The sequence below is a fragment of the Calidris pugnax genome, unplaced genomic scaffold, assembly GCF_001431845.1.
Source record: "Calidris pugnax isolate Ruff unplaced genomic scaffold, ASM143184v1 scaffold8, whole genome shotgun sequence".
NCBI lineage: Eukaryota > Metazoa > Chordata > Aves > Charadriiformes > Scolopacidae > Calidris > Calidris pugnax.
In genome coordinates this window covers 16,738,589-16,762,833 of record NW_015090830.1, presented here as the reverse complement: position 1 = coordinate 16,762,833, position 24,245 = coordinate 16,738,589, and the positions used below count along the sequence as shown (strand labels likewise).

The 24,245-nt window shown below is 46.8% G+C and overlaps 1 protein-coding gene across 1 annotated transcript in view; it reads right to left on the bottom strand.

Moving 5' to 3' along the window:
- The window catches only part of RREB1 (ras responsive element binding protein 1), a 126,785-nt gene that overhangs the window by 101,693 nt on the left and 847 nt on the right, over window positions 1-24,245 (bottom strand). The gene's annotated exons all lie outside the window — the stretch shown is intronic.

Genomic DNA, 24,245 nt, shown 5'->3' with positions numbered 1-24,245 from the left:
GGGCAAAGTTTTCCTACAGCCACCCATACCCATTAAAAAAAAAAAAAAAAGTGTTGGTTTGTTTTTCTTTTTAAACTCACATCCATCCCGCGCCCCCCCCCCCAAACAGCTGCATCAGTAGATGGGCAGGCAGCGCAGAGAGAGGACTGAAAAAATGCTTCTAGTCCATCCACTCAGACACTTCAAAATAAGTCACTGTTCTGAGTATCATAGGCCTTCCGACAATACACAAAAGCAATGAAAGAACTCGCTGCTTGGGTTCTCTTTCTGGGGGATGCATACTTTATGCCCAAATAACTGTTTTCTGTAACAATCTGAAAACCTACAAGCCTAGCAGAACTGTTGAATGTTCCCTTCTTGCTTTCCCTGTGGGAAAGTCCATACGCCCTTGCTTGAGCAGTCTTCAAAACATTCTCTTGGTTAGGTAAAGAAGCAGACTATTACTACTGTAAACTCAAACGACAACAAACAGTTGATCAGTACGTTTGAGAAACCTTAAATTCACCTTAATTTCTTCTCATCAGAGACACACCCTTAGAAATACTCACGTGTCTCAATAGCTGTACTCATGTACTACTTTAGAAGACAGTTTTGTAGCATACACCAAATGTACACATTGCCACTTCTCAGTTGACTGGCATTTTCTCCATCTTTACTCTAATAACCAGCCCAGAGAGCTCTAAACACCAGCTCTTTCCTCGCTTCCACCATCTCTGGTGACAGTGGGATGCTCTCAGGTGTGGAAAGCCCTTTTCTTTCTTTTTTTTCTTTTTCCTTTCTCATAGTAGAGGGCAGCAACAGCACCATAGTCACCTTGGAAACAACCATCACCCACTGTTTGCAGAACAAACAATGGTACCTTTTCAGCCAGCGCGAGGCAGGCAGGGCAAGGGGCAGCCAAGCAATTCTGGGACTTACAGGAGTGTTAACATATTGCATTCATTCAGTGCGTCAAAAAATAGTTCAGCACGAGAAGCAAGGCGCTCTCAAAGTGAGAGCCTTTGGCTGGAAACCACAGACAAGTGCACAGGGCTCAGAAGGTCAAACAAGTCTCCCAAGTCAGCAGTGAGGGCTTTTCCTCTGATTTTTTCACTTGCCCTCCTGTTCCCCTCTCTCATACACACAGAAGGAAGAAAAACGCACCTATTTAAACTGATCTTATCCACAAAAAGTCAAGTGTTCAGCTTCCAAGTAGCACTCACTGAAGTTTTCTCAGTGTGCCAAAATATTTTAAAGAACTGTTTACCCGCACTTGTAGTGCTTTGTACCCAATGCATCAAGAGCCGTTTCCAGAAGCGTTCCCTGTGAAGTTAGCGAGAATTGCGGTTATTCAGTATTTCAGACCCTATGTCCAAGCACTCAAGCAGTTACATACCCCTCTCCTTTCAAAATAATTCCATTTTCATAGAGCCATGAGCAATCTCACTGCTTTAAAAAAACACAACCAGATGATGTACATCTGGCTTAACAGTAAATTCTGAGTGGCTTCCTATCTCCTGGAGATTTTTCCCTCCGCTCAAAACCCCACCACTACCAAACAAGCCTTTTTACCTACAACAAGCAGGAAAAAAAGCTAGATGTTTAGGGACTCAGGTTTTATCAATTTTAACACTCTCTCACAAGGTGCTGGCTCTTGTGGCTGGTCGTAAGTGGAGTGTTTAAAGCAGAATGGAGGCTGAAGTGTCACTCAGATACGTTAGGGCTTTATAACCTTCCCACACTGGTGAACAGACACCTACGTCCTTGAGAACAAACTGACAGAAGTCCAGCCGCCCAGCTCATCGGTGAGGCCACTTGGCAAAGGATTGTAAGGGCCTATGAAATCACGGCTGCCGTTTGACTCGTGGAGAAAAGAGGATCCAGGTGTGCTGTGAAGGAGTGGCAGGCACAACACACCCAGCTGAGAACTGCACTGAGGTGATGAGCTGCACAAAAGTACAACAAAGCAACTCCTGGGCAAGAGCTATGGATTTCCACATCACAATATAAACATTTTTCTACAGGCTTCACTCATCTTTCACACTGCACTCAGCATTGTGGGGGGAGAAGGGGGGAAGGCAAATCATCTTGATTAGTCCATTAGAAACACTGTCTGGTGCTGTCCTGCTAACTAAAGCCTCCAGCAAGCTTGTCCATGTGGGCCAGACAGGTTCACTCACGACTACAAACATGGCAGCTCAGTTGAGTCAGCTGAACATCACTAAAAATCTATCTTAATGTTCATTAAGATGCAGGTTAACATATTAACTGGCTTTGCACAGCCACAAACATGGCTTCGGACACGGGAGGCTGTACCTGAAGGAACATCAAGCGGGCTTTTTTTTTTTTTTTTTTTTTTTAATTGTGTTCAGCCAGCTCATTTGACCTCAAACAATTGAGACACACACCCTTTCTGCCTGTCAGGACAGGGTCCTTCTCTGTCTTTCACTGCTGGGACAGGAGAAGTGAAATAGGTATAGAGGTGACTCACATGCAACCCATCCTTCACTCACTGCTCATGGGGGGTGGAGGGGAGGGAAGCACACGGGTGAAAAGCCACAGCTGTTCTGAGGCTGTTCCAACTTTACAGCACACGATTTATGGAAAACAAAACAAGAAGAACAGAAAAATAGGATTTGAACATTACCGAGCTGAAAGAATCATTATAAATACCTCCTGCTCTGTGTAAGGGCTACCCTGGGCTCCATCTGCCTTCAAGGCCAAGAAAGGAAACATTAAACTTGAACGGCAGCCAGGATTCACTGTCTACTTTCTCACAGCGCCGGGCCGCGCTCAAGCCGGGGCAGCCTCTACCTGTGGCAGGGCAGGCAGCGCCTGGGCCCAGCCCCGCGGCTGCCACCGCCGCCTCTGCCCTTCGCACCCTCACCCCCAGCTCCAGCCGGGGTTGGGGGGACAAACAGGCACCTCGGGCTGTCCCCTCTCTCTCCCCCGAATTCGGGAGGGGAGCGTGCTCCTCACACCCCAGCAACAGGCTCCCACTGTTTTGGCAAGAGGCGCCTGCTGCGGAGGGCCCTGAGTCAGCGGGCGAGGGAGCACGGGGTACCAGTCGGACGGGAACGCTCTTCCCGCACAGGATGGGGTTGCTGTTCCAGGCCCGGCACCCACATGTTTAAACAAACAAGGGACGGCGGGACGCACACCCATCCCCTTCGCCCGGGCATCACCCCGAAAACTTCCCCGGGGTGATGCCGCAGCCCAGCACCCCCACGCACGGCCAGGCCTCCCCGCCCCAGCAGCCATGGAGAGGCAGGAGCAGCCGCCCGCAGGGCCAGCCCTTCCCCTCCCTTCCCCCCGCACAGCCACCCTCCCCACCCTCCAGGAGCTCTATCGCAAATCCCCAGGCCGCGCCGACTGCCAGCTGACATAACTGTTTAGTCAGCAACCAGGGGGAGAGGAGCGGCCGCCCCCCTCCATCCTTCTGCCCCGGCTCCTTCCCCTGGTACCTTCCCAGCCGCCAGCAGGGAAGCGATCTCCGCTCCCCAGCCCCTCCCGGCCTCCCCCAAGCATTCCCTTTTCCCAAAACGTTCTGTCGAGCTTTGCACGTAGGATGGAGGAGGATGTTTTTTAGTTGTGGGTTGTGGTTTTTTTTTTAATAATATATTTTTTTTATAATTTTTATTCCCCGCCCCCCCTTCCCTCCTCCCTTCGGTGCTTCGTGTAGCCCTCTTTCGCCACCCTGCCCCATCCCATCCCCCCCGGCCCAGGGCGAGAGGAGATCCAGAAGTGATGTGCTTCTGCTCCAGCGGCCACTTCCTCCATTTGCCGTGAGAAGGTCGCCCCGGCCGGCCCTGCGCCCTGCGCCGCCCCGCAGAGGAAGCGCAACATAATAGCCCGGCCCCAGGTGCCAAGGTTAGCCTGTCCTCTTCCTCTCCCCCGGCATCTTTTCCACTCCTTCGCCATACCGACCTCCCCAGCAGCCAGGGCTTAAAACTTAAGAACCAAAAAACAAAGATCCGAAACCTGCTCCAACACCGCACAACCCTGGCACACTAAAACTTGCACGTGTTTGGGGAAAGGTTTAGCCTTTTACGGAGGGGTAAGTCAGACCTTGTCCACGCACACACAGAAGGTGAACGACTTACTTTAATCATACCTTCCCCAGCAGAGAAGCCCAGCCCTCAGCCAGCGAGGCTGGCGTACAGAACTGCCCGCGCCGCCTCTCCCCCGCCTGCCCAGCGCGGGTGCAACAGCTACAGCAGTGCAAATCACCTCAGCTGAAAGGAAAACCACATCCCAGACCAGGCTGGAATAAGGAAAAGCCTGGGCAAAAGGCAAGGATTTAGTTTGCGAGGGAGGTGGAGGTCATCACCCTAACCCTGTCTCCCGGAGCACCGAGGACGCAGTTTCCACCCTCCGCTCTGACACTACTGGCATAACCGAACACACATGTTATTTTTTTTAAAGATATGTTTTGATGGAAAGCCTCACAATGCGTTATTACGTCTTTCCCTCGTCAGTTTGCCTGCACAGTGCAAAAGTGTGCATCTACCTACTCCAACATGCAAACAACTGATAGTGTCGAGTTGTCGGAGGGAGGCTGCTACGCTGGCTCGTTTCGCAAAATCCTGCGCCTTTCCAGGTGCAACGAGGAGAGATTAAAAGATGTAACTATGCCCTAGGTGTTATGATGCTATCCCTAGTTTACGCAGAAGCAACATGTCCTGTGCTGACATCCCTAAAACAAAACGTTATTTATTTGGCTTATGCAAAAGTCTATTTCATGGTGAAAAACTGCAATCTTCCCTTTCCTCCTCTCCTCCCCATAAAAAAATATCAGCATGCTCTTTTTTTGTATTTCCTCCCAGCTGGGTATCTGTGCAACTGACTCAAATTCATCTGATTACTAAACTGTAGAATAACTGAGAAAATTGAAGAGTTAGCGACCTGTCTCAGTGTATCTTATCACGAATATAAGGAGTAACTGAAAGAAAAAAATCCCACCCTACAAATAGTCTCCAAATAACTAAGCAATGGTGAGGACCGAAATTCCCTAGAAAAGAAGAACGTTTTAAGTTCAGAACTCCTTAATTCACTCTTCCACGCTTCAGCACAAAAACCTCACATTCTACACAGGCTGCCTGCTGCCAAGAGATAGACAGCTGCAACACGTAGACACAAAAAGGAGGTGTCTTTTGGCTGGAGTTTTAGATTTCTACATGCTACCCTCTTTTACATGCTACTCCCTCGAACAGTTAAAAAAAAAATAACTTCAGAAATTTAAAAACAAACGGACTATTGTAACTGATGATAATTGCTGATAGAGCCTGTACCAAGCGTGCAGATGCCATAAAGCCTCTTCACAGTCCACGTTCATTTGCAACAAGACAATTTTCTTGGAAATGTGCTGCTGCAGTTATTGTACTTACTTGGCCTTTAGCATATGTTTAGTTTCATATCATGTAACCCCCGTGGCAGGGGGGTTGGAACCAGATGATCTTTAAGGTCCCTTCCAACCCAAACCATTCTATGATCCTATGATAACATAACTCTGGGCATGCTAATAAAACCTACATCAGTCTCCACAATTCTTTTCTTTAAGCTGGTACCTCTGTGCAGTGATTGATACTCTGCTCCTGGCCAAACAAATCGACTTCTTCCACACACGATGCTGCAAAGTTGCACCAGATTTGTACCAGTTCAGCCAGAACAAAACCTGGACCACAATCTCACATGACGAAACACGATCTCCTTACACAATATCAAGTGTAATTAAGAGATACTCTGTTAAGATGGAAATTAATTTGGAAGCAGAAAGAACAGCTAAAGGAGACCTGATTTACAGAAGCAACAGAATTTTTGCACAGCTAATGCAATGAAGAGATTTGTATCAAGAGAGCAGACAGAGAATGTGTGTTAAGGTGGGGAGACAAGACTATCTTCACAGCTGAAACTCTTAAACCTCTGGATGCAAACAGCGTGTAGTTTTGTACCACTTGCGCTGAGGGTCAACACCTCTCCAGAAGCTTTTCCCCCTCCTCCAGCTGCCATTCCCATGCCAGGGAAAGCCTACGGTTTGCTTCCCCTACAGCAACCAAACCAAAAGTTGGTGAGGTGTGACTGTCAAAAGACAGAAAAAAAATGAAAGAGGACTGATCACCCAGATAATTTTAGAGATAAGGCGTACAGAAAAACCCCACAAACTCTTGTATCATCATCTCTGGAGAAGAGATGAGTTACAATACAACAGGAATAAAGTGCTAGAGGTGAGGGGGTGAACACATTAGGAAAAACAAAACCAAAACCCCCCCCTTAGGCTGGTTGTGCTGTAGTTTATAAACTGCTTCTTCATCCTGTGATGTCAAATGCACATTTACATTGCTAAGGAAACAATTCTGAAGTCACTAATGCAACATCATTACAGATTTTTTTTAAGTTTTCCAGGCAAAGACACATCAGAAAGGGGAAAGCTGGGAGGAAATACCTAAATATCAAAAGACTCTTAAGAAAAAGGCAGCTTCAAAGAGATAACAAACATCACGCACAGATCTCCATTGAGATTTTTCCCTTTGCATTGTTTGTAGTCACATACCTGGGAGAATACTTGCCTTGAAGTGGTGGTGGTGTTAAATACAACCTTTGAAGGCAAACACCACAATGTACCTGAAAGGCAGAGGCAAGTGGGAAAAGCAAAAAGGATGGTAGGGGACAGTGACTCTATTAACACAGGCCTGCCACTCTGTCAGTAAGTTACAGCATCACAGAACAAAGATACCCATGAACTGATAGTAGACATGGAACGAATGCTCACTCTTACCTTCAATGAAGCTGGAAGCCAGAATGCAGATAAGAATACAAGTTAAAAAGGAAGCATCTTCAAAAATAAACCCCCCAAAAACGGCTGTGCTGTTTTTTTCAACATTGCAACTCTAAGACAGCGAAGACCCTAAGCCCAGCAACAGAGCAGATGCAGTTCCTATATACGAGGACAGACACAGCAGACACTGTTAATGACCCCCCACCTATGCAGCAGAGCTCGGATAAGGCTCTGTGTGCAAGAATTAATCAACCCAGCAACACTACTGCAAGGATTCCAGGATCCATCCTAGGAAAGCAATGCCTCCTGTTTCACCCAAGGTTGATCTGAGGCCCCTGCAAACATAAACTAGCAAAAAAGCATTTGGCTGGGTTCTTCCACTTTTCCTTCTGCCCCCTGCAAAGACATGCTGGTGTTGATGGTTTTAGCACCAGCCTTTTTAATGATGATTGCACGGACTTTTAAAATCTGTCCTATCTGCACTGCAATCAGAAGTCCCGTCCTCCTCTGCTGTGTCTTCTCCACTGCTTCCTTGTGCCAGCATAACTAAATCAGCTGCACAGCAAGTCAGATCAGAGAACTGATCCAGCCAAAATTGAACATTCAAAAGGCAAAGGGACAAATACAAAAAGTCCTTATTAGCTTCTTGGCATAGCACTTTAGGATGTACCTTTAAGATATTTAAGACCTTTAGTATTTAGGATATGTACCCTAAGAAAAAAGGCAGTTAAGAAAATACTTCTACTTAAAGCAACATATACGTGTCCCACTGCTTATACATACACAATGATTTTATGCTAGCTTTTAGGTTTTCCTGATCTGACACCCAAGAGCAGAGAGACACCTGCAAAGCATACGCCATGCTAAGGCTCCATTCCGTGGTCCTCACGCGGCCTTTAGGATACTAAATTTAAATTTAGGATACTAAATGCGTAGAGCAGCAGCAGAGCAATACAAGACGAGCTCTGAATTCAACAGTCAGAACTACAACCACAACGTGATCGTTTAGAAGGACAGCCCCTGCTTCATACGCTAGCTACTTCCAAACACTATATAATTCACAGACCCCACAGAGTACAGCAGTAAGTACTGAACAGTGTATTAGAATAGTTTTACACACAGCAACATTAAAAGATCATCATTATAAATTGGTACTAGATGATCAGCAGGACTTGTTTCTCCTAAGACCACAACACTTCATCAGTCCTGAGAGGCTTAATGAAGGGAATAAGTAACCTAGATAAAGCTGAGTACTCACTGTCCAAGGCCTTCTTTACCAAAAGGTTTGAAATCGCTAGCATCACTCTTCATGTTACTTGCAACTAAGCTCACAGTTCTGGCAAGTCGGAATAAAGTTTTTCATCAGCTAAACACAAATCAAGTAGCACGCATCGTTTGGCAGGCAGGTTAAGGTAGGGCTTTAAAAGCCAAGGTTCCTTTTTAGGCTATGTCAGTACTGAAGAATGCGCAGCGCTTTACACAGAGAAAGGGGTTAGCATGACCTGATCTAAACCTCTCCTTTCGCACTCTCCACTTCAGAAGCAGCTGCATTTCAGTAGCATTGTAGGCACTGATTTGTAAAGCGCCCTGGGAGTGATCTAACGTAAGTAAATACCAGCTGTATGAAGTACTAGCTCGTACTGAAGCAAAATTCTTTTGGCTGCAAAAATTAAAATCTCCAAGTCCAGCAACACGGAGCAGTCCTACAGGTGGACAAGTGGGTTGGCAGACTACCAAAAAAAGGGGATGGAAACAGATTACAGTTACATCAATAAACATTTTACTTCAAGGAGCTCAAACCAATTCCTCTGACACTTGCCAAAACCAAACAGATGGGTGAATCCTAGTTATCATCCCATATAAGCAGTCTAGGATTTGGACGGGGAAAGTAGGCAAACTTTTTTTGGGTAGTATCACTTGGTCTGGGTGAAATACCCCAGAAAATACCCCCAGAGCTAGCAAGTACAAATACCCCTCGTCTCTGGATAAGTTGGATTCATTCAGGTTTTAGATATGCAGGGTGTGCTTCAGGCTGCCAGCTGTAGGGGGTGAAAAAAAATTAGGTGGAGGGATACAGGGACACTGCTCTTAGAAACCAGTAGTGTATTTGGGAAGGAAGGCAGAGAGCAAAGTAACCTTTAAGCAAACATTTCTCAAGTGATCGGGATAGAAGCAGCTGAGCCAGACCTGCAAACACTCTCACCGATCACCATCTTCTGCCTGTAACCTGCCAAAACTGAGAAAATTTCCCAAAAAAGCTACTGAAGAGGAGAATCCTGGCAGCACCTGGAAATCTTTAAGCCTGTCCAAGTATATGTCTTACAGCAATAAATATGTAGGCAAATAAAGTACTTTTGGCATATGCCTGTGATAGGTGTTAACAAGGCAAACTGTAGCTCTAACAAGCATTTGGTGAACAACATAATCAGAAGCACGGAACAGCTTCTGCATAATAACCAACAGTCAGATCGGGACTCCAACCTGTGAGGAAGGCCACAGAGGTGGTACAGCAGAGGTCCACAAAATCCTGAAAGGCATAGAGAAGGTCAGTACTGAATGATTACTCACTATTTTCAAGTCCTAAATGGTATCAAGTGGAAACATCAAATGGCAGGTTTAGAAAGTTGCTTTTTCACCTCCCCTCCAACAAAACACGTAGTTAAACTGCAGAACTCACCACCACAACATGCCAAGTATCTGTACAGGTTCAAAAAGCTGCTGGACAAGCTCAGGAAAGAGGATTGTTGAACCTAAATACCGAACCTATATAAAAACTCTTTGGCTCAGGAGATTCCAGAAGTTGCACACTGCTGGTGGACTATACTAGGAAAGCATCATTAATAGGTCCCCTTTTGCCATATTCTGTTTTGATAAACCCACATCGATCACCATCCTGGGCTAGGTGGGCTTTTGGTCTGACCTGGTATTAGACACGAGTAGGACTCCCTCTAGTTTTCAGTCTCACAGGCGAAAAATGCAGTATGACTTACTCCACAGGACTGAAAATCCTTCTGCCACACATCCAGAGGTATTTCCATCAGCTTGAAGAGGCATTCCCCACTCTGAACCCAGGTTTCACTGGAGAAGCAGGTACCAGGAACTGCTCATTCCAGGACAGGGCAGTCCCGAAGAAACATCGCTGGAGCCGCAGCTTCAGCGTGATTCAGGTCAGGGTGATTTCAGAGGTTACTGTACCATGGCTGCCTTCCCTGTCTGGCGGCCAGAGGTTACCACACTCGCAGCAGAGACGTGTCCAACTCCAAAGCTGCCCGTAATTGAAGTTTTAACTACCACTCAGTGCAACTGAATCACAGCGAGCTCTGAAGTGCGCCGCTTGGGAGGGAAGAGACACATCCACACTTCTGACCCAGGGTCAGAGCAGAGCGGCAGGACGAGAAGAAACCTCTGAGAACACTGAAGTCACGTCTGCAGCCAACATTTGCCCAAGGCCCTCACCAGCAGTGAGTTCAGCAGGCACACTTACTTACTTCCCGGCCTTTGGGCAGGGACAGTGGTTAGAGGCATGTCTGCGGACCACCTCCAGCAGAAGACTCCAGCACATAGCCAGGCCTCTTGCTGGTGCTGCCACAGGCCATATTAACTTGTCGCCTTCAATATGCATCCAGCAGAGTTCAGGTCATGGATTTGTTGGAAGTTCATCACTTATTCAGGCTTTTGTGCGAAAGGTCATTGCTGTCAAACTGTCTGCTTTCACAAGCACAAAAGCTCATGTTAAAATGTAAATACTTACAGGTGTTCCACCAGGCACTCAAGATGAAAGTCAGAGCAAATATATTAGCCCTAGCCGTATTTTACAATGCTGGTAGCACTTGAATGTCATCTGTTTGTGAACCAAGGTTTTTATGTGGATTCATCTGCCTAGACAGGAAGCATGATCTAATGGTGAAGACACAGGACTGGATTTAGAGCATTTGGGTTCTTTTCCTGCCTCTGTTACTGTCTCCCTCTATGACCTTCAGTAAATAAATTCTTCATGCCACTGTCCCGATTGAAAAGAACCTGAATAGATGCTCACTCGGTTCCATACAACCGCTGTGACCCTGCGTCATTTTCGCTAATTACTACAAGAATTCTGGAATGATACAGGAAATGTTAATCCGACTCACGAAATTAACGTGAGTTAACAAAAAGCAAAAGCCTTAGGAAAGAGCCCAACGCCCTCCTCCCCAAATGCCTATGTTACACTGTTTGTTTTTCAAGAGGGAATCTCTGCAACTTGTTATTACACTGGCCTTGATGGAGACAGCGTTTTGCAAATTCAGCTTTGCAACAAGCGCGGGTGGGCTGGCTTACCCCTGCCGCCGAGATCTGTGCGCTGCATACCACTTGCAAGCACTTCAAGCACGACTTCTGTGTTGGGGTAACACCACAAGAGTAGTAGCAGGACTATGCTGGCACAAGCCTACTGGGAAAATCAACTCCCCAGCTGTGGGAAGAAGCAAAGCCAGCAGAGGCTGCAATCACCACGTCACCCTGGAATCCAGTTTCATGTCCAGTCCAACCTCGTTCTGTGATTGAACTGCACAGTTCTGGAAAAGCTGGTGTCCTCTTCCCTCAGCACTTCCAGCTACACGTCAGATTCTCTTGCAACTTTCGGAAACTACTGTATTAACTATCAAATTGGAACAAATCATCTCAGGCCCGAGAGGAACTCGCATTCATTCAGTTCAGTACCCAACACAGGAGTAATTTTGCCTTACGTGTCCCATGTCACAGAGGTCAGACAGCCCCACCACCCTTAACCACCCTGCGGCTCTCACCATCAGGGACCCTTGGTACCGACATACAAGGAAAGACAGCTTGGGTAAACATCACAGGTGACATGAAGTGCCATCTCCCTGGAACAACACAGGGGAACGGAAGGGAGCTGCAAACAACTGTGTTCTTCTGATGTGCATTCCCTTCCTCTGCTGGAGCAAGCGCAGGAGGCCAAGCGAGCACACGCGACAGGCTCCCTGCAGGATGCCACATCCCGCCGTATTTCATACGGCATCCCAAGGCAAGCCAGAGACTTTCCAAACACAGTATGATGTTTGACAGCGTGATCTGTCACAGTGTGACAGGTTCTCAGAGACAACACAGGGGGGAGAGAAGGGAACGGCACTGACAGATTTATCCAACAGCACCAAACTGTTCCTAGCCACACTCCTCTTAAAAGCAAAAAAAAAACCCCAAGCAAACAGACACACCGCAGATACACACAGATCTTACAATGCACAATCTTTCTGCTCCTTGCTTTCGGTACCTCGTTCTACTTTTACGAATTTCTCATAGCTCTCACTCACTCATCCAAAATCTTTCCATTCTTATAGAAAGCAGAGGTCCGTTTTGAAAAGGGGGGGTGGGGAAAAAGAATGGTGGGGGTCAGAAGCTGCTCCCAGCCCTGCTCCCCCTGGCCCCCCCGACACGCGGAGCCGCGTTTTAAGGAGCAGTGGTTATGCTGACATCAGTGAGGCTCCGGGGGCCACCGAAGCAGCTGTTCCTGCTCCTGTGCGTGGCCAAGAGCCAAGTCGCTCTGCCTTTTTGGTGATGTTCCCTCCTGCCGGCTACCCCCTCTCCCGCCCACACGTCTGCAGGGTGGGGCGAGGTGGCCGCTGGCAGCCTTTCCGAGGAAACCTAAGTGAAAAAAAAATAAAATAAAATTTAAAAAAAAAAAAAAAAAAAAAAACTATGTTACAGTATTGGGTCCATGGTGGCTTTTATTTTATGTTGTTGTTGTTTTTTTTTTAAAGTTAAGCTATTTAATTTGGAAAAGGTGCAGGGTAGAAAGAGATCGGGAGATTGGCTCTTACTCTTGTTGAGAAGGAAACCAAAAGAAAAAAAAAAAAAAAAAAAAATTAAAAAAAAAAAAAAAAAAAGAGCAGCTTTCATTTCCAGCCTCTGGTCAGAAACACTCAGTAATTTTTGACAGCGTACTGCGGGTTGAAGAAACTCTAGTTTTTCTTCCCAGACAGCCAAGGCCCAAGTTGCCCTTAGGACTTTGTCACCCAGAGAAGAAAAATGTCCTCCCTCTCCCCACATGGAGGGACAGCCTGCCAGCACCAGAGACGGGCCCATGGGCCCCGCTCCGTACAGCTGCTCCCCGGTTTTAAGGCAGATCCCCATCCTTGGGAGTCAGCTGCTCTTTGGCCAAATGATGACAGCAGAAAGCTCACCCACACCAACCCGAGAGCGCAAGGCGGGTGCAAGACATCTTCCAGGTGCAGGAAAGGGGCCACGGCAGCACTTCTCCTTCCCTCCACTGCTCCCCGCGAGGGCATGAAGCATCACCAGGGCAGGCGAGGTGCACCAGGGCACCTTTGGCCCAGCCAGCCCCACAGGAGCGGGTTTTAGGCAGCCGGTAATCCCGGCGGTGGGGAGCATCCCCATGCTGAGCCACGGCCAGATGCAGGGAGTGAAAAGGTGACAGCCCAGCCAACTTCACGTACGCCCCGGGAGCCAGCAGCCCGGACCCCATGTCAAGATTAGGAAAGTATGCACACACAGAGAGCACATGAGCCGCTGGAGTGCTTTCGTTAACTCTTGCAGACACCGTAGATGTAAGGAGTTTGGGTTCACGGCCACGTTTCTCGCCGTCTCTTTTCAAAGCCAACCCCTCTCAAGCCACAAGACCCGCGACAGCTCCTCGGGCTGAGCAATACCTCCTCAAGTAGGTCAGAAACTGAAGGCAGCGAGACGAGTCTGGAGCTGCAGCTCACACGGGTTAAAGACTCTGGCTTGTGTCAGGAATACTTTTTCTGAAAGTTAAATGCAGGCCCCAGTCCTGAAACACTTCCCCTAACTTCGCCCATGCCAGTATTTTGACTTAAATGGAACAACCTACTTAAGTAGAATTATATCTGTGTTTAAAAGAGTCTGCAAGAGCAGTGCTTGGCATGATCTGGACTTGTCTCTGACATGCACACACACACACACACACACACACACCAGCAAATTTAAAAAATACCCTGAGAGCCATCAGGCTAAGCTATGTTAAGACAAAAAGAAAAGGATAAAGACGGTAACCCCTACCACAGCATATTTAACATTTACATCTGCGTATGTTGTAGGATGATTCACCAGGGCAGGAGAAATAGGGATGCCCAAAGGCTACAGCTGGAAGCAAGAGAAGGGTCCCTAACGCTCAGTTTATCTGGGCAAAGAGGAGTCTCAAAACCACCTAGGTCTCTGTACTGTCAGCACCAGAAACACTGAGGACTCTAGGAGTCACTTAGGATTTTCTGAATTTTACCACTTCTAAAGAATAATCATTTAAGTACAGCAATGTTAGCAATCCTAAACTGCAAAGAAACCCCCCCTTCAGCCAAGAAACAAACTCGACTCCTTCCTTCTGTGTACCCCGCACAAAAGCAGCAGATACAAACAGGAGTTTCCCTGGAACAAACCAGTCAAATTCATTCAAATCTTCCCAAAGCGCAGCAGGGCAGAACCCATTCCTGTTCCCAGAGCTTATTACAGTAACATGACTAAACATGCTCAGCAGTCCAATGTGATAGGATGCATCCATTTGCTGATGCCAGAGGAAGATGCGTGTCTCTTCTACATGGCACCGCTCTCGCAGGCTGCTTTTCAAAAGATGTTTTGAAAAGCGACCTGCTGCGTACATTCTTAACAAGTCATAGTATCACCGGCTGTACAAGTGTTTGACCTCTACTTGCTATGTACTGTGCACAAAAATCTGACATCAGCTTATTCCAACCTTAGTAACACCAAACTGCTCCTACAAAGCTGGCTGGAACAGACTAAGAGAACGCATTGATAAACTCCCTGACGGACCCCTGGAGTGCAACTAGTTTAGTACACGAGCCCACATGTTTTAAATTTGGGTTGGCTTAATCCAAGTAAGTAACCTGATTAAAACGGGAGTCTTCTCTGGAGGTCTAATTTCTAGATGTTTCCATTACTCCATATGCTTCCATGTTGTATAAACATAGCATACATTGGGATGATTTAAGAATTCAGTTTAAAGCTATAATGCAAGTCAATCAAGGCAAGAGAATTAGATTACTTTGTGAACGGCAAGAGCCAACAATTGTACTTAATTTCAGTCTTGAGAAGGTGAGGTATTGAGGGGGTAACATCTTTCTATTCCCAGTTTCTTCTTCTAATTTCTCAATTTCAGAACCTTGACACTTGTCATTTTTACATACAGACCTAAAGCAAAAGGGAGAGAGGAGGACATGGTCTGACTGTGATGCTTTAAGACAGGTATTAAAGCTAGGATTGTATTTGCCTCTAAACCAACCAACCAGCCGCAGACCCCTGAGCACATGTATGTACTTGCACCTATCCTGCCTAGGAAAAATATAAATATTAATCTTTATTATTAATCTATTAATCCTTCGTGTGCAAACTAGGCATTTATGAGAGCTGCCCAAATTCTGCCTTGGAACCAAAGCTCTCTGTTCATAGGCAGACACCTCAGCAGCAGTGCAGGTTCCCAGCATGCCTCAACCCTGGTATCTGGAAAGGCTCCACTATGGGGTAAGAAGATAGTTATAATTAAACATTTATACTGAGGTAGTGCCGAGCAGGTCAGTTCCACAATGTGTTAGGTGGCTTTTCAAAACTCGGTAATTGAATGCTGATCCCTGCCCCAAAGAGTTTACAGTGTAGGAAATCAAAGCATAACACTTGGCATCTGTATACTGGGAATTAAATAAAGACCACCACCACCTCACTTCTTGGGTCTTCGGACTAGGCAGCTCATATAAACATCCATTACCAGAAATAGTGGAAATTTTTAAATCAGCAGTCCGGACTTTCCTAATCCACATCTGTGCTACTGAGTGATGCAGCTCTGTTTGAATCACTAGCTGGGACAGTAACTACAGTGTGCAATCTGCACATGCTGCTGGCATCTTCTTGTCCAGGGTGAATTATTTTTGGCCCAAATACTTTTAAGCGATCGTTTTGAAAAGACAGCGAGCACAGAAACGGAAACATTTACTGCAAGTCAGACGATTGGGGCGGCGCGGGCAGGAGAGAAGCTGCCAATGCACGAGGCTGAAAGTCAGGCACCAGCAGATCCTTCAGCACAGGGTCACCCAACACCCCAGGACGACCCCAGCCAGGCATCAGCACATCTACTATGCAATACTAGCACACGTCAGCTATCAGGCAGACCACCACGGCCACATGCAAGTCTGTGGCGTTGCAAATCTACTAACCCACATCTTTTCCTATGGAGATTAAGAGTTACGCAATGGTGTAAATAAAAACTCTGGCCCCAAACATGCAGGGGCTATCTCTGCCCCAGATCCATCCTCAGGGAAAATTCTCCACATTCCCCTTTTCCTGCAGGGAAGGACACGCCTGAGAAGGACAGGTCCTCCTTCCACTCACCACAGAGAATATACTCAAGAAAGTTAACACAGCCTCTAGGATTAAGTAAAAGGATGAAGCAATAGCCACGCTGTTTCAGCAATGCCCAAAACCAGGATGGAGGAGAATTTAGTCAAAATAGGCTATTATATCGCAAATTCAATTTGCTTTTTATCAAACGAGCTCCTGAAGTAGATGCACTGACTTTGTAACTACACCTGTAGGAATTTCAAGCACCAGAAAAATACAAAGACACTATTAGTGTTTCAGTTTTTTAAAGTTTCCTGGCGTCTTTCATGCTATGAATGCTCAAGAGCTTTCAGCTGTATATACCCCACATAAAATCTTAGTCCAGTGAAGCCTGAAAGAATTTTGCTGTTGATTCGAATGAAGCCATGTTTTCCACTTCCGCATACTATTTACACATCTATTGATTTATTAAAACACGTAACAGCAATCATAATGGGGGCAGGACCTGTGTTCAGCTTGTCCCACTTAACTGTTCTGTGAGCACTTTTAACTTTCATTTGCTGGCTTTTGAGCATTTAAAATGAGTAACCTTACCATTGATTTCTACCTTTTTTTTTTTCTTTCTTTCTTAAGGGAAAAGGGAACCATGGAAAAACCTCAGTCCCTAGATTTAAAGAGCTTTACAAGTTCCAAAAGTACAAGTAGAGGCTGGGAACTGCTTGAACTGCTGTTAGCAGGGCTGCAGAGTTTACAGAATCCACCAGTTCCTTCCTGCAGAGCTTATAATCTGCACGGTTTCCTCCCAAGGTAACTGGCACCCACTCTGAGGTAAGGATCATTTCACCCACCCCTAGAAATTCACCCTCTGGTAAGGTCAAATGTGGTGGGCGCTTCATGCTTAGCAAAAAGAAACTGCCATTTCCCAAAAAGGAGGAATGGAGACACGGGATGGAGATGATTTCTCCCACAAAGTGTAGGTAGGGCTTATATGAAAATAAATTCTTCACTATTTAAAGAAAAGCACCATTTCCAACAATAAACTGAGTTCACACCAGGGAAAGAGTGGTACTGTGGTACAGCTCTACCCTTCTGCAACACGGACAGTTCAAAGACTTTCAGGAGATCTTACCAAGCAGAAAAGACCCCTATCTGCTGTAAAGGCTGGAAGTTGCTCCAAGACTTGGTCCAGAAGCTGCCATGGACCACGGTTTTGAAACTTACTTGGAAATGTAGGAAGATGTACTAAGTGACAGCTGGCTGGACCATCTGATAAGGAGGAAATGATACCTACAGCTGTTAGAGAAACAGATCAAAAGAAATACACCCTCCAAATCAATCCAAGACAAGACATAAACTACACCTCTGTAGGGAAGCACTCATCAGTGCACTCATACTTCTTCCCCTGGAAAATAACAGTCAGACCTCACAAATGGAAGTCCTTAGTAACCCAGCTCCATCTCTTCCACAACCCGCGTCTATGGCACGTGCTTCCACTTCCTGGACCTCCAGTGTCTCACTTAAAAAGCAAGCCTCCTTCTGTAGCTTTCGTTCCTTCCAACAAAAAAGCATCAGCATGTACAGACGGCAAAATATGTGAGTTGTGCTGCAAGTTATCCAAGTGAACACCAATTCTGGATACTTTAAGGCTGTTGAGGAGAAGGAGGGGACGAAGCAGGCAAGCACACGCACAAGATGCCACAGCCATCTTTTGTCCTTGATACAGAGGCAACTGCATCAACATCAGAAAAAAAGGCACACACGGATGAAGAACAGCACACAAGTATCCATGTCCTGCCTGCTTCTTACGTTGGCAAAACACTGAGAGTCATGAGACATCAAAAACTTAATTTAATGAAGAAAATGGGGTTTGTGTCACAAAAAGGGGAACTTAAACTAGGCTCTTTCCCCTACCCAAATCTGTGAGCGGTCCAAATTAAGTCATGTTGCTCCCTAAAGGAAATACAAGGAAGTACTGCTGCTTACTGGTGCGAAATCCAAAGCAGCGCTCCCTCGTCGAAGCCGTAACGTTAACAGTGTGAGGGAGCGTGGCCTGAACACGGGGATGGAATTTATTGCTGTGATGCAAGCACTGAGCAAAGCACTCCCAGGTACCCACACACCTGAACACTGACATCACCTGCCGTACGAAACGGGACTAACAAGGGCTCCAGCTAAAACCTAAGGAGCTAATCACACACCAGAAAAGCAAAGGCCGGCTACACTTCAACACAAACATTTTGCTCCTCTCATAGAATCATGGAATGGTTTGGGCTGGAAGGGACCTTAAAGATCATCTAGTTCCAACCCCAGGGACACCTCCCACTAGAGCAGGTTGCTCAAAGCCCCATCCAGCCTGGCCTTGAACACTTCCAGGGATGGGACATCCACAGCTTCTCTGGGCAACCTGTGCCAGTGACTCACCACCCTCACAGTAAAGAATTTCTTTCTAGTATCTAATCTAAATAGCCCCTCGTCCAATTTAAAACCATTACCCCTTGTCCTGTCACTACAGAACCGTGCCCCCTTGTCCTGTCATCTTCAGAGAGGAAGCACATACCTAAATTAACTAAAAGAAGGTTTGTCAACAGTTGATCATCCTCCATTTTCAAAGGACGGATGATGCAGGCCACTCATTCCTAAAACACCTACGAGTACGTTTGTGCTGTTTCAAGAAAGCACACGCTAACACCTGTTAAAATATCCAGGGGGAGATGACAAGTGGAGAAGTCTGCATGTATCAGAGGCTGACGCTTCCAATATTAACCACAAAACACATTTATGTTTGAGAACCAAATCAGCAGGTCACTCGGGCACATCAGTGCAGAAAATGTCTAAGACGCTAAATTTCTTTTTATCCAGAGTGACTTACAAGTCAAAATCCAATTTTTCAAAGCTGACAAATTACCCTGGGAAGTCACTTGGCCACTGGGTGCAAGCAGCTCTCCCACACTTTTCGAGAGCTCTACACAAATAATGTCCCTTGTGGAAACAGATCTTCAAAGAAACTTCAGACACCAGGATGAGGGAATGTCTTCTTCAAAAGGAAAAGGACCTCTCGAAATCCTGAGACTAAATAAGTAAATAATGCAATAAGATTAAACACAAAATATTTTTGCTCAGGAAGGTTAGGTGGAGGAAAACAGTGGCGTTTGAAAGTTGATTTCCACATGCTTCTACGGGAAGATCGGTAAAGGGGGAGGGAGGGGGAGAAAGGAGGCAATCAAGATCTGAAAGGCCTCCCTCCCTAATAGTCCTTGGAATACCTATTTGAGTTCAGGAGCCTAACAACGCCCGTGGGGGATTTTGACAGCTTTTCTTTCCCTTTGCTGTAGCACCTCTGCGGATGGCTGGGACTCTGCAGGTGAATCCTGTTGTTAAAACAGCTGCCTTTCTCTACATCTTTAAAGAGGTATTGAGATTCTCTTCGCCTTACTTAGTTGAATCACTCTGAATAAACAGTCTCCACCCATCAACTACTTCTTTTGTGTAAAGCACCTATTCAAAGGCAACCACCTTTATTGATTGCTAGGCTGGCCAACCTGAAAGCTGAAATGCCACTATAAAAAAAAAAAAAAAAAAAAGCAGGATACACCAGCAGGGCTGTGTTGTTTCTAAAGGAAGGACGGGTCCAGGCGCTGCTCAGTTACATCAGGACAACTCCTTTCTGACTGCAGGAGGCTGCTCTAACAGGTTTAACACCAGCACATCCATGAGCCAAGTGTCCCACTGACTCTTCTCCCTTTTGTCCAGACCCTTCTCCTTGTTCTGACCCTTTTCCAGCACCACACGATCAAGCCATCCAACGGGAGTCCACAGCATATGCCCCAGCTGGCAATTACTTGTACTTGTAGTATTTCATAATAAAGCATTAGCCTGAGCTCTAAATAAGTTTTGCCACCCTGCTGTGAGTGAAACACTGAGGGAAGGGGGGTGAGATGCTCGGGTACTGCTGCCTGGGGAGCTCTTCTCAGTCACTGGCCCTCAAATGTTGCTATTCAAAACAGAGGGGCAGGGTGGGGTGGAGGGAACACCTTCAGGTGAGAAAAACATCATGGCTGGCAGACATCAAAAGATAAGCCATCATCAGATTTCTTGCGCCGAAGAAGAAGAACAAAGAGTCAATGCTCCTGAAATTCCTGTTCAGAAGTACCCCAGAACGGAGCCAGCGCTTCCCACCTCAGCCAACCTCACCTATTTTCATTTGTAATCAAACACTGATAACCAGACCTGGCCTGGCAAAGCTCTGCAAGTTTCTAGCCCTTCCTGGCTCCACACAAATAGCTAACTTCTCAGTGTGTCACCAGAGAGTGACACTTCCACGGATGCCCAAGGCCTGCCTTTGAAACCACTGCCTATAGAGATGCTTCTAAATGAGGGGTGAGAGAGGAGGCACAGCTCCCATAATTGCTAAGTAATGTAGGATATTAAAAAAAAAAAAAAAATCCCCCAAAAAACCCACCCACAAAAAAAGAACCCAAACACACAGAAAGGATTCCTCATACGCCTCCCCAAAGAAAATCCGATTTAACTGCTGAACAACAACGTGGCACGTCAGATCTCCCACAAAAGAAACAAGCTGCTCTATGGTCTCGGAGGGCAATTCCTTCTCACCCCCAAAGTTTACATCTGCTTCTTGAGATGCCTCCCAGCAAAGCTGCAGGGTACCTGAGCACTCCATCCATGATAAAGCTGTACTCAAAACAACACGAAGCAGTTCCTGGACCCTTTTCAAGCTGCAGAATACTCCTGAAAAAGCGTGTTTTAAAGCAGCAATCCCATGACTGGCCGTCTTGCTTGAATTCAGAAAGGAGGGAAAAGAAAAAGACATAGAGCACCAGGCATTCTCATTACCTTCTGGAGAACCAAAAGCTGCACTACCATCCTCCTTTACAGACAATTATCTCCCAAGAAAAAAGCTACCACATCATCAAGGCAGCCCTCTCAAACTGGTCCAGTAACATGGTCCAGTAATACACTCATTTTAAAACAACGTTTACTGCACTGGAAGAAGACGACATGATTTCACATGTTTTAAGAGTGTACACCTAAAACACAGATTTACAAACTTAGGCATCATTCATCAAAAAGTTAAAAGGGGCTTTTTCTGCACATGCATAGATTTCAGACTAACAGGATTTACTTGTTTTCTGCCTGTTCCTGGGGAACCTTCGCAGTTTCTTTTTTCCCAAGACTGTCCCTACAGGCTGTTATCCAACATACATCAGATGCTCTTGGAGCGACAGATAACTCTGGAAGGACATTTGCAAAGGGCACAAATTGAAGGCTCACTGCTGGTAAAATTTAGGTGTACTGGGAAGGGGGGGAATTACTCCTGTATGTAGATAAACTTGAACACTAAACACAGTCCCCTGGAAAACTCTATTCATGCATCCAAGTATATTTTTTTTTCAGAAGTCTTACTATCAAAAAATGTATTTTAAGTCAATAAAAAAATTATTGCAACTTAAAAAGTGAATCCCTTACAAAAACACTCAGGTTAATTTTAGCATCCTTCTGTTTAGCTGCTTAGCAACACTTATCCTATGACCTTCTAAGCACCACCTACTTTTACAAGGGATAATGAATATAACCAAAGGGATTTATCTATATGTTTTTAATCTATACAATGTAAGTACATGAACGGTTTTTATTTAAACGAGAAATCCAACTGAGAGCAATCCAGACCATTTCTGCTTAAGAAGAAACTTTCACAGGCTAAAGTCAAGCTACTGTTATCATTGCAGTGTGACTTCAATGTAGGCAAAGTGATAAAATCCGTAAGGATGGAGAAAAGCACTACAGAAGTCAATGTTTGTGTGCTTTGGGAAACACTTGCCTCTGGTACCAAAGGAGATTATTGATATTACTAACAGATAATGAAGACATTCAGCTTTCCCAGTTTTTGAAACTCCAAGGATCTCCTGACCCTCAGAATCAAAAAGAAAAGCCATTTGGCAAGAGGATCACCGAATATTGTAAAGAGTTAAGAATGGGCACAGAACCCGGGTGAGCTGCGTAAGAGTAAGATGTTTCACTACACTGAAATCTGCAAGGAAATAAACTTCCAAACAACCAGGTCCGGGTGAAAAAAAACAAACACAACAAACAAAAAACCTCAGGAAAAAAAACAGTCAGCAAACACCCTGCTATATTCTGTCTCAATACCAAACCAAATATATATATTCTGTAGGGTCATTAGTTATTAAAAGAAATGTGCAAGAGTGGCTACATAAATATTCACTACTGATGGACAAACAACAGTTTGACAACTCAAAGCTGCCTGTGAAGTTAGAATAGAAGAAAAGTTTAGTCGACTGTACTTTAAAGGATGGTGGTTTTCCACCTCCACAACACAAATCCAGTTCCAAATACGGATGCTGGGAGGAGGAGGAAGATGAGGGAGCAAAAAAGGTGACACGGGGCCAAGCACAGCTGCCCTATAGCAAGAGAGGAGGCTGGAGGTGTCCCTGCCGGCAGGTGAGGGAGAGCCCTGGTACTCTGATTGATTGGATGATGGATTCATGCTGTTTCTGGGTTTCCAACAAACAAAAGGGCCTATTCTTCCCTGGATGTACCCAACTCCCGTTAAGGCTAATCGGCATTATGCAGGCGCACCGAGAAAAGACTATATACCCTTTAAGTCTTCAAAGAGAAAATTAAAACCTAAAACAAATATGGCTGGCCTGACCCTGAGTCACTGCATCCCTTTCACGCACGCTGACCCTGTGGAAAACAGGAACTGCGGTAACAAAACTCGGTGCTGGTGTCAAAACGACAGACCTCAACGACAAAAACTCCAGCCATCGCAACAGCTGTCTACTGTGCGCCGCAGGGGTGGCAGGACGGCGTTATTTAGCAACTGCTCCTCTTGTTAATAAGTTGTTTGTTCGGGGTTTTTTTGGCTTTTTTTTTTCCCCAAGGCACGGGGCTGGACGTCGGAATGGTAAGAAACACCAACTTCGCTTGCCGCCTCTCCTAGCCCACTGCCCCCAAATCACACCGAACTAGACATTTAACTACTTTCTAAAATAGGTAACCACACTTAGATCTTATCTACAAACAGAAGACAGGCGAAAAAGGGGGGAGTCGGGATCAAAACCGGATGGTTGGTTCCGCCCCCGGTCCCCGTGTCCCCCCCCCTTCCCCTTCCCTCCAGAAATCAGTTCAGCGGCTCCCGGGCAGGATGCTGGCTCCTGGGCGGGCAGGACCAGAGCATCAGCTCCGGCCTGGAGACCCCCGGGGAGGCCGAGGGAGGGAGGGAAGGAGGGATGGAAGGAGGGCGGCGGGGCAGGGAGGCGCCCGGAGCTCCGCGGGGTGCGCAGCCCAGCGGAGCGGAGCGGAACGGGCCGGGCAAGGGAAATGTGCTGAGCCAAGGAGAAGCGCTCTCCAAAAAAAAAAAAAAAAAAAAAAGAAAGAAAAAAAAGCAAGCGTGCGTGCGGAGGGGAGGCGGGGGAGAAGTGCAGGGAGAAGAAGCCAGAGGAAACTTATCTGCGACATGACAAAGTTCAATCCCCCGCCCTCCCTCCTCTGCTGAAAAAAAAATAAAAGTTGCAGCATCTCGTCTCTCCCCGCAGCCCCCGGAGGATGGAGGGGGGGTCGGGGGGGGAGAGAGGAGCCCCCCGCGTTATGAACTGGGCGGGAGGAGGATCCGCCTCGCATCCTCACCGCGGCCCCCGGGGGAAGGGAAGGAGCGGAGGGGGGGGGGGGTCCCGGCCCGTAGCAACGGCGATGGGCAGCGCAGTCGCCTGAGAGACGGGTCGTAGATGGGAACCGGCCGCGACCGGGGACACACATACACACACTCACACACACACAGAGACACACACACGGGTGGCAGCCGCGCGGCCCCAAACTTTGTTTTTACCCAAAACACCAACAGTTTTGGAAGGGGGGGGGGGGTTCCACCGCCCCCCCCCTCGCTTTCTCCAAGATGGGGGGGGGATGGGGATGGGGAGGGCCCCCGAGCCCGACACCCCCCCCCCCCCCCACCCCCCCCCGCGCCGCGCGCCCCCGCCCCTCGAGCTCTGATTGGCGGAGCCGCCGCGGGTGGGCGGGACGAAGAACTGCGCTCCCCGCACCGCCCACCCCAGCCTTGCATTGGCCAGCGGGGAGGCGGGACCTCTGCGGTGTCTCCGCCTCTCATTGGATGGCACATTCCCGCCAAAGGGGTGAGGGG